Source organism: Phragmites australis, chromosome 3 (genome assembly GCF_958298935.1).
Source record: "Phragmites australis chromosome 3, lpPhrAust1.1, whole genome shotgun sequence".
NCBI classification, from domain to species: Eukaryota; Viridiplantae; Streptophyta; class Magnoliopsida; order Poales; family Poaceae; genus Phragmites; species Phragmites australis.
This window is the reverse complement of record NC_084923.1, coordinates 377,682-389,602: the sequence shown is the minus strand read 5'-3', so window position 1 is coordinate 389,602 and position 11,921 is coordinate 377,682.

Below are 11,921 nucleotides of genomic sequence, written 5' to 3'. Positions count from 1 at the left end.
AACTTAGTTTGCGCACATTGGCATAGAGGAAAAGCATGGCTCTAGGTGTTTGGTGTCCATGGTCATTTCTGACTGAAAGGTATGTCTACTTCATTTTATGAGCAGAATTTTCTATTTGGTGCCCGTCTTCAGGAGTGGGGGACGACAAGTGTCGGCATGGCTTGACATTCTGAAGAAACATTTTGTGTCAGTGCTCGCTTCCTGCGAGATTGGAGATCGGACGCTGGTACAATAAGAAATTAATCACGATTATCCACTCTAAGTTTCGTATTAGACTGAGGGTCCAGTTTTCACTGACAATTCCTTCCCTAATTGTTGGATTTGTGTTTCATACGTGGCACATGTTAAATTAATGAAGGTATTTTTAGAGAGCAACCTTGGTCTGCGCTTCAGAGTCCCAGTATTTTGCTTTTGAAGAAATTATCATGAATCATCCTGCCTGGATTTTGTTGATGACCAAAAATGGCATATTATGAAGAAATTCGGTTTTAAAAGTTTTCTAGTTGACTGATGAACAATACTCCGATCAATGAACAATACCTTGACCATGATGAACAGTATTCCATTCCGATCACGATGAACAATGCTCTGCCAGATGGACAGTACTTCTGATCAGATAAACAGTAACTCCGATCAGATGAACGTACTTCATGACCACGACCAGTGGTCATAACTAGTGAGACGATCAATAACCATGGTTTGTTTCAGCAGTTGGTCTTCTAACAGGTGGAAGAGCCGGTCGGATTCAAGTACATGGATACGTTAAACATGTAGTCGAATCTAAGAAGACCGAGCTGCAATAAAAGATACTCGAGTAGATATATGAGATTTTACGTTATGGATTAGGAAATGTATGTTAGTTATAGAAAGTGTGAAGATCAAAAGATATAGCCGAATTATATCTGTAAGTCTTGTTCGATTTGAATTAGGAGTACTGATCTTTTACGGCTAAGACCTGCCACCCTTTAAATATGAGAGGACTATTGTCGATTGAAAAAAAAACAATCGATCAAAAACACAATCTATCTTTCATTTTTATCTATTTTGCCTAGTTTCTGTAATCATATTCTCTCTTCTAATCTACATTGCTATATGTTCTTGATCTTGATGACCAAGTATAAGCCACTAGCCATCCATGCTCTGATGGGATCCCTCCTGAGTGTGGGTGACGATGAAGGTCTGACAACACAGCGTCACGATTGGGGTATTCTAGGTGCTGTTCGTTGGATTTTGCACACGAGGTGCTTAGTGTTTGGCGTGATATTTTTTCGCGTCAACACACCTTTTGATGACTCCGCTAGGGAAGAAACTTTTGGTTGCCTTTTAGCCAAATTTTAAAACCTTAGCCATGACGAATGGATCCGAAGTCGACCCCGGCAACGTCATTATGCCTGCCATTGAGGAGCTAGATGAGGAGGCACAACAAGAATATGAAAAACGCAAGATGGAGTTCGATAGGGCGTTCGCTTCGCGCTACCAAAAGATGAGGCGGGGCATCGTCCAAAAGGGAGGAGATTTCACACCTATCTATATCAAGCTCGAGGTAACTCCCACTTGAAGTAAGACACCTCCTTCTGAAGAGAAAATTGCTTTGATGATTGATCAACAAGTAGGTGTTATTATGAGTAACAAGTTTGATGTATTAGTTAAGGATTTTAAGCAATCACTCAGTACCCGTTTAGAGTCTATAGTTCTTGAGATGCAAAATGTTAAGGATACACTAAACGGCCTCTATCACATGATGCTGGTGCTTCAACTTCTAATAATGACAGTAGAATTCGGCAAGGTCTGTTTGATTCATTAGTAAAATTTATACCACCTATGCCTACACAACAAAGTATGCCGATTGAATAAATTTATAACCGAACTAATGTTGTAGGTTCGGCCAATGCTGTAACACCACCACCTACTTCACTAGATGCCACTAAACTGGAGGTCACTATTTATTTTTCCATTATCAAACACTACATACAATATAATTAATTTGGTTCCACATGTAGCTAGTGGTAACAGCCGAGTTAATGAAATTTTAACAAACATGCTGGTAGCTCAATATAATACCGTTGCATATAGTATACTACCTATACTCCACAAGGCTCCAGTATCTCTTATGGTCCATTAACGAAAGCTTGTTTCAAAGTGCCTACATAAAGTGCTCTATATACGCAGCTCATTGTGCCACATTCTCATGATACACCACCATATTCTTTTGGGCAGCAGTAACAAACTAATGTGATTCCTACTCGGCCCCCGGCAGAGCAAACTATGGGGCATGAAAATATTAGAGAGCAAAATACTAGTATTTTGAAGGAACACTTTAGGGTAGAACCTAAGGGTAGAGTATGTGTTTATAAAAAATTATACCCTGATTTCTATGATAATATTCTATATCTTAGAGGGTATAGAGTGCTTGAGTTTATTAAGTTTACTGGGGATGATGGTAGACAACTACTCTGGAACATATCGCTCAATTTATCTTGCAGTATGGTGAAGCTAGTGCTAGTGATATGTTAAAACTGAGATTATTTTCTTTATTATTGTATGGCTCTGTATTTACCTAGTTTATTTTTTTGGCACCTAATTCTATTTATATGTGGCCCTAATTAGAGTAGAAATTTTATGAGTATTTTTATACTGGGGACACTGAGCTTAGATTTTCATATTTAATATCAGTTAAACAAAAACACAATGAGTCCGTCACTGAATACATTCAAAGGTTTAGAGATACAAGAAACCGATGTTTTAATATGACAATTTCTGATAGAGATTTGGCCGCCTTAGCTTATTCTGGTTTACTTTCTCATTTAAAGGAAAAGCTTGAGAATCAAGATTTCTTAGATGTTAGCCAAGTATTATAAAAAGCTCTGGCTCAAAAAAGCCGGGCTAAAGAGTCTAAATTTTTTCATAGATCAAATGATAGAGTAAGAGAGGATCGTCCTAATGTGCACATGCTTGAGTATGAATCTGTAAATTCAAACGATGGCGATACTGATGTATGTGTGGTCGAATGGGCTGGTCTTCTAAGTCTAAACCATTCGTTTGCTCTACTCTTAAGCCGACGCCTCCTAAGAATCGGAAAGAAGAAATTAAGTTTATTTTTGACGTAGCAAAGTGTGATAGAATATTTGATTACTTGCTACATGAAAAATAGATTAAACTGCCTCATGGTTATATGATTCCACCATTAGATGAATTAAAGAGGTGAGCTTATTGTAAGTGGCATAATTCATATTCTTATGCTACTAACGATTGCAATATTTTCGTCGACAGATTTAATCGGCTATTAAAGAAGGACGATTGAAGTTTGCAGAGATGCAAGTAGACCTTCAACCGTTCCCAGTTAACATGGTTGATCTACAAGACAAGAGTATATTAATTCGGCCAACTCAAGCCGAATCAACTAAAGGAAAAAATGTAATCGTTGGTGAAGAAAGGCCAAAGCCTTTGGGGGAGAATAAAAACTTGTTGAAAGAGACTTTACTTGAGAAAACTCCTGAAGGCAAAGGATTGGTCAAGATTGCGGAGAACACTTCAGCCGCCTGAGGGCATGTTAATGCTAAGCCAAAGATGATCAAGCCAAAGAATCCGGAGGTTGGCAGGTGAAAAATCAACAAGATGAAGAAACATGACAAGGTTGAGAAATTCAAGCTCACTTTCAAGCAACTTTTGTCTAAATAAAGATAAGGCCGTCCAAGCATATACAAATCAGCCAAGTGGAGCTAAGCTATCAATATCACCTTCAAGACGAGGAGAGCATAATCATCACCAATCAAGGGAGGATAACGCTACTAACATCTACCTGCCATTCGGTATGGCGCCATGGTCATGGATTCCTCTTCCACTGCCTTTTTCTCCTTGCCCAACTTGAGGCTATAACAATATATGGATGCCACCCCTACCTATGCAATTTAATCCTTTTTATTCGATGTAGATAGCACCACAGAGGCTAGTATTTGATAGAATATCATGTCAAGTTCATGACCGATTAAAGCGTACAAATCACTCTAGTGATGTTCAATATACTAGAGATGTGAAGAAGGTATACCGGGCTGAGGAGGGTAGTGCTTCTACTCAAATTTCAGATTGTAATGTTGATAAAGCATGTGCTACTACTGTTGATATTATTAAGAGTGGTTTAATGAAAATATTGGCAGAAGAACTTGGCAAAGGACCGATTATTTTTTGTGATAAATCGGTCAAGTCTAAACACATATATACTCTTGTCCAAGTTATTTCAAGGGCTAATGATTATGAAGCAAGTAGAACCAAAATGCTTTCTAAATACCTACAGCTGAGGTGGTGTCCCTCAGGCTTATCTCACACAAAGAAACAAAGATTGCAGTGGTTACGCAAGCAAGAATTGGTGGAGTAACAAGTTGAAAAGTTACGAGATGCTACTTTCAATGAGATTAAACTAATGAAACCCGTGAAGCAAATATGGAGACTAAAACAAGATATTATAACAGCTCCTACAACAACCCTTTCACCAACAACAATGCTGGTGCCTATGCAAGATGACAAGGAAGATGAAGAATTACTTGATTATAGAGAGTCGCTGGTGCATGCTAATGATGCTTCACCAATCGAAGGTATGGATATTAATATGATTTTATGTTACCTTCAGAGTTTCGTTAAATGGTGTAGTGAATTAATAAGCAAAGACGTAAGATCGATGTATTAGTTACTATCATCCTAAGATATTCACGGTCGATGTCTTGATTATCATCTTAAGAAATGTAGAAGTAGAGAACATATGTTTTTTGGTACGCAAGCTTTACCAAAAAAAAAAAATGGGAGGGCATGTGTTGATGACCAAAATTGACATATTGTGAAGAATTTTGATTCTGGAAGTTTCCTGGTTGATCGATGAACAGTACTTCGACCAGCGAACAGTATCTCCGACCACGATGAACAATGTTCCGACTATGATGAACAGTCTTCCAACCATAGTGAACCGTGCTCGGTCAAATAGACAGTACTTCTGACCATATGTACAGTAACTCTGATCAGTGAACAAGTACTTCATGACCATGACCAGTGACTACGATCAGTGATCACGATTTGTTTCAGCAATTGGTCTCCAGACAGGTGGAAGAGCTGATCGAATTCAAGCACATGGATATGTCAAGCATGTAATGGAATCTAAGAAGGCCGAGTTACAATAAAAGATACTAGGGTAGATATATGAGAGTTTACGTGGTCGATTAGAAAAGTTATGTTAGTTATAGAAAGTGTGGAGATCAAAAGTCATAGTCGAATTATATCTGTAAGTCTGGTTCGATTTAAATTAGGAGTTCTGATCTCTTATGGCTAAGACCTGTCACCTTTTAAATATGAGAGAGCCATGGTCGATTGAAAATAATGAACCAATCGATCAAAAATACAATCTATCTTGCTTTTTTTTTTTATCTATTTTACCTAGCTTCTGTAGTTCTGTTCTCTCTTCCAATCTACATTGCTATATGTTCTTGATCTTGACGAGCAAGGATAGGCCGCCGACCATCCGCGCTCCGATGGGTCCCTCCTGAGTATGGGTGACGATAAAGGTCCGTTAACACATCGTCACAACCAGGGTGTCCTAGGTACTGCTCGCCGAATTATGCACACGAGGTGCTCAGTGTTTGGCGTGATATCTTTTCACGTCAACAGATTTATTCTCCAGTCAAAAACATATTATGCATTTTGGTATGTCTCTCTGGACCATGATTTGAGTTGCAAGCTCTATTTTTCTATCATGCATGTAATCCATTCGTGCTTGTTTTTGATACATCTGTCTCTACAATATGTCAAATATGTGGCTGCTTGTAAGTAAATATCCAAATAGTGTTCTAATTAATCTTTAAATTGATCGTTTACTTAATCATAAATTCAATGATTAATCAGAATACCGCTCTGGTAGTCCTGATACGTGTTTTGTGCCTAAGATCGGAACATATACCTTTCCAACATATCACATCACAACAAAGCTTAACAAAGAGTGAACAATTTAATTATATTACAAGTTCTTAAACATCCACAATTTCTTACAATTTACACCAAAAGAGAGTTAGGAGGAGACTGAAACTAAACAACTCCTATACAAAGAGAACTATACAACGGAAACTAAAGCTATAAACAACAAAAGGAGGATGGAGCCATATGCCCTTAGGTTTCATCACAAAAGCATGACCTCCGAGTAGTTGCATACTCATGCCCGTCACCACCCTTGGCGGACATAAAGTAGCTAAAGATCAGCTCATGCTCACCGGTAGCACCTGAAAGAGTAGCGTGAGTAGGAAGGTACTTGCAAGACTTAATCTATATTGGGTAATTATAGATAACCCAACTCCAAGGATTATGAATTAGGATGTTGTCAAGAATACGACCACAAAGTTTAGGAAATTTATATGCGAAAGCAAAATTTGACAAAAACATCTATGAGTATCTAGACTTAACCAACACAACTATCTAACTCATAACTATCAACTAAACATATATGTAAAATTAACCATAGTAATAATATCTGTAAAGAACCATCTCAATCTAACAACCACCTCAAACCAAACTCGTAACTCTACAACTGCTGCAAATAGACAAAAGCATGCTCATGACCGAGAGCACGATATTTGAAATATTTTTACACCCTGCAGGAGGGTATAACTTTACCACAAGACTCGAGGACCATATGACTTGAGTGACCATATAGGTCCATCCAAGGGGTACTCGTGTCAACTTTTTCTAATAAGCCATAACCATTTGAATTAGACATCGCTCGATATAGAGCCCACTTAGGTTAACTCCTGAAGCAACCTAAAGTGTCTCTTACAAACCCGTCCGCTCACATCATCGATGTGCAAGCTCAAATAATCGTAGCTACAAAGGTATTCGGCTTATCTTACCATTAGATCAATATGTGATAAGTACGGTAAGTGCTAGAGCCAACTGCAATAATGATCGGTGCTTAAGCGACGTAAGCGGTCTACGGTGCTCGGTTCCTCTCCTAACCTACTCCTAACACCGTCCACATCTCGTCTCATCCTCACTACTCAACCAACTGACACCATCAACCCAATAGAGTTATTAATGTGATAGTAATTAAAGCCTATAGCTCGTGAACGGGGTTGAACCATCGCTTGACTTCTACCGAAGAATCTATGCATGGCTAAGCATTTTGATTAAATTTTAAACTAGACAATCATCAAGTTAAACCTCAGTTACAAGGAGATGGATCACTAATAACTAATAGGGTATAATACATCAACATAGGTTCTACCCATATAAGACCTGACATTGACTCAACAATATGCATAACGTACATAAAACACATTTTATCACATTAGACACATATGATCCAAATTAATGAGAGAAACATGCTTAGATGCTTGTCTTGCTACTCAGGCTGCTGCCTGATGCTACCCACGTAGAATTCACAGAACCCGTGTGGCTCGGTGTAACCTTCAACCACACCCGGGTCACGCTCCAGATCCTCGTTCACTAAAGAAGAACCCATGCAATGATGAGCATAGATGAGGTGCAACAATGTATGCTATAATATGCATAACACCAAGCTAAAATTGTAAGACATATGAAATAATAGTAAACTTATCTAAACGACTTTAGAAAGCTAACAGGAGGCCGAAGACTTCGAGTCGAACTCGGAACCTCTGGATTGTACTCCGGATAGAGGTTCTCGGTAGCTATTTTTGAATTAACTAGGAAGGTCTGGGCTGAGTTCGGAACCTCCAGGTTAGGCCAAAATACCCGGGTGAGGGTCCGAGCGAGGATTCTCTTCTAAATCTAAATCGAATTAACACGGACCCTCCGGATTTAACCCGGATTATCCGGGTTGGACGGATTATCCGAGTGAGGCTCCAAGCCAGGGTGCTCGGTTAAAAGCACTGCGAATTACCCAACTCTCTGGGCTAATCCGGACTATTCGAGTTAGACAGACTTGCACTTCTCGATGATCTTCATCGGTCGATTCAACTCGCATGTTAAATCTATCCTACATAAACATACATATGCACTATACATCGTGTGATGAAGGAAACGAAGAAATTGCGTGGGAAGAGGAGTCCAACTGTGGTTTCAGGAAAACACAAATGAATTGGATTGATAGGAAGTTTATGAGCTAGTAATCATGTGAATACCACATACATAGCTTGATTCGGCTTCTAGAGGGAGGAATCGAGGGAGAAAGAGAGAGGACTTGAGAGGGAGGAGGAGCTCTTCTCCTTGGTTGGTTGGAAACGGGAGGGGGAGAGAGCATGATGGGAATGAGGGAGTGAGTGGCTGCAAGTGGGGGAGAAGGAAATGAAGTGGTTGGCCACTCAAATGGCTCCCATATGTAAGAGAAGGAAGATATTTCCAACGCGAATTTAATTCCTTTCTCTCTCAATTTTTTCTCTCTCATCCAACTAATTTAAAATCAAGTGTTCTAGTGTGCTAAAATAAATTATCCAAATTTAAACACAATACTAATGACACACGATTAGATTTAATAATGTAATTACGAATTTAGAATGTAACAATGCTTTTTGGCCTTCTCGGGGAGCTTGCATGCATGATCTGGCTGTTGAAGGGTCGGGAATGCAATTACTCAAGCCATACATACTTGCAGGTCATGGTTGACAACCATTCTCCACTGTCCAGATGTAGCCTCCAACTGAATTGGCCCCCCATCAACATGATAAACATTCCAGGTGCACTTTGCCTTACACTTGACACATTATCTAAAGCTTTTGCCTAAGATTCTCTATAAAAAAAATGTCGTTCTTCTCAAAATAGGAGAAACCTTCTTCGCGAAGGTAAAAGAGCATCTCCTTTCTTCCATTTGTTTGATGCCTTACGGCAGACGTGTGGTTTAGTCGTCGTGCCGAGTATTTGCATTCTCTCTGGTCTCTAACTTTTACATTTTATACTTATCTATTGCACTTACTATTCATACTTACTTTTTTTAATTGCCACGTGTAATTGTTATGATTTATTTCTAGTACAAAACTTTGTTTTAATAGAGGAGATATACTATAAATCTAGAATATATTTAGATAAAAATTAAATATATTTTTTTCGTAGTTTTGAGTCTTAGTTTTAAGTGATTTTAATTCAACCTATCTTATCCTTTCGACATTCAGAAAGTATGAGATTGCTCAAAGACGAATACGATTTAACCCGCAAAAAGAAAAAAAAATGACTAATACATTTATAAATCCTTTTCTACTCCTTTCTAGATACTCAGAAGTAATTATATATGCCATTCTTTTCCAAAAAATCATTTTTTCCTTCTCCTTTCTTGTGCAAGGCTGAAATGTTGTAGAATATATGGACATATATATGCAGCTACAATGCCACGACCATGCAAGATCTTTCTAGGCGCTAGCCATGAAGGTTTAGCAGCTCCATGCTCAGTATTATAGAGAAAAGGAGGAAGAAAAGTCCGGGCAATGTATCAACCTGGAGGCTGGAAGCGAATCGCACCCTCGGTGTCGGTGGCGGCTTCACCATGACACAACACGGCCTCCTCTTTTCTTCTAGCTAGGCTCTCTCTTAGAAGCATCTCTAGCCCTTTCCAAGGACGGCACTCCTTGTGTTGGTGCCCACATACCACTAGGGAAAACTCACTGCTCCTTGCACTTCATCTCAATCTTAAGACCTTTCTCATCTCCCGTGTGGGATTGATTCCCTGATGGGTTCTTAATTTCCAAACCTTGTCTCTGATAAAAATTGCCCTACCTTTGTGACCTACCGATTCATGGTCCTTTAACCGCTTGAGCCCTAAACTACACTGAAGTGCATATATATAACTGAAGAAAAATTAAACAAAATTGGGAGACTGATGGGCAGGGAACAAAGTAGTCCATGCTTGTCTTTGCAAGTGATCAGTGGGGGCAAAATCATGCGCGTAAGTTTTTTTCTTTTTTTCTGTTGAATGCATTGTGCATGGATGCTTGTTTTTGCAATCACATATGCAGGATGAACTGGACATATCATCATAACGATTTCTGGTATATCGGCATGCATTTCTGCCTGCTGTTGTTCTCAGCTGGTGAAGTGCAAATCTGAGGGCCCATTTGGAATGAAGGAATTTCATAGGAAATGGTACCTATGTAATTCCCGATTCCAAATGGGGCCTGGATAGCCATAGCGAGGGAGCAAGCACTAGCATGAGGAAACTCTACTGGCCTTATCTCCTGCAGGTAGCATCAGGGAGTGACCGGCCATGCAGCATAGCAGACAGTCCCAACGTGGACGAATTCGGTACTCCGGTTAGCTGCACAAATGCTGATCACAGGTGAAGATGCTTGCCACCATTGAAGTAAAGCTCAGGCACTTTACATTCTGATTGCCATTTTCTGCATCCACATCAGAACAAACATGATTCGGTTCATGTTGCGGCAGCGAAAAGTTCTATCAGGATAAACAACAAGATGTCAATCTCCCTAGTGTCATGCAAACAAATTCCTCAAGAATAAGTGTTGTACAAACAACAGCAGGACCTCACTTATCCGCTCAAAACAAGAATCTAACACTGTCATGATATTTGTTTCTTCCTCCCTGAGGAACAGATAAAGACTACTCTACTCGAGCTGTCATCTTTGAACATGAATGATACAGCAAATGTGGTCCATATCGACTATAGAACATATTCTGAATTTCTGAACTGAACGATAACTGAAGCAGTAGAATACTCTCATTGTACATGGCTTACAAGTGGTCAATTCTTGTTTACTGTCATGTATGATCCTATTTCGAGCACGTACTTATGTACCTCTGCCTCCGCTAAGAAATAGCATAGCACCTACAGGGCTGTTGTTTTTTGTTTTTCACCTGACGCTGGCAATTTAAAGTAATCAAGCATGCAGTGATCTTGATTAACCACGGTATGTAAGATGCTGCAAGTACTAAAGTAGTCACATATACCAAATTGCTATGTTATGACTGAAGAGAATGAGGATGGTAGCACATGCCAGTGCAAAACCGACAAATTGCTATGCCACGAGGTATAGCTCACAAATGACAAATCTGGTTTACAGAAACACACACACACACACACACACACACACAAATGAAAAATCTGGTAACAATGGATATCAAGTTATGCAGACGCAAAACTTTACCGAAGCTGTCAGCAGCTAACAATAGCATTAGCTCTTCAGCCACACCTTGGTGACAATATAATGCAAATCAGAATCCCACTCACACAAAAAATGTTGCTTTATGCTTGCCTCTTAGCAGCCAGTGCCACTTTATTCCCAAGCCCTGTTGCATTCCACAATTGTTAACTTGGAAATGTTCTTCTAATGTACAGTATCAAGAGGTCATCATTATTCTTAAAACATGCAATTCTCGTGTAATGCAGCTTTACAGGTGTCTGGAGGTTCTTCAAGGAGAAAGCATGTCAAGGTATCTATCTGATCACGGAGGTTTGGTGCAAGCGTAAGCTGTACCTCACTGATATCATGTTTTTATTGTTAATAATAAATATATAGCAAAGTAGTTAATTGGTAATTATATAGTATAGGCACACCGATTCGATTACAAACCATCTGGAAAGATTGCAAATAGCATATTACTTTGTAGTATCTAGTAGCAAGTTTGAAACCATTTTAACCAACTCACCAAACTGCTAGATCAACTTCTGAATTGATATCGACAGAAGATAAGTTTATCTAGAAGCCTATGCAGTTCCGAAATGCTAGTCAAAACAAAATGACGGTTGGAATTAGGTTTCTGTAGATTATTAGAGCATAACTTTCATGAATTCAATGGACAAAGAGTACTGTACACCAATCATTTATGACCTGCTTGTTACATAGAGAGGACAGCATTTATAACTTTTTATGAACTTTTTGAAGCAAATTGTTGATAAATTCTGATGACATTTTGACAGATCCTAAAAGATTGGCTAAGTCGTTGTCTTCTCTACTCAATGCTAAGGGGGA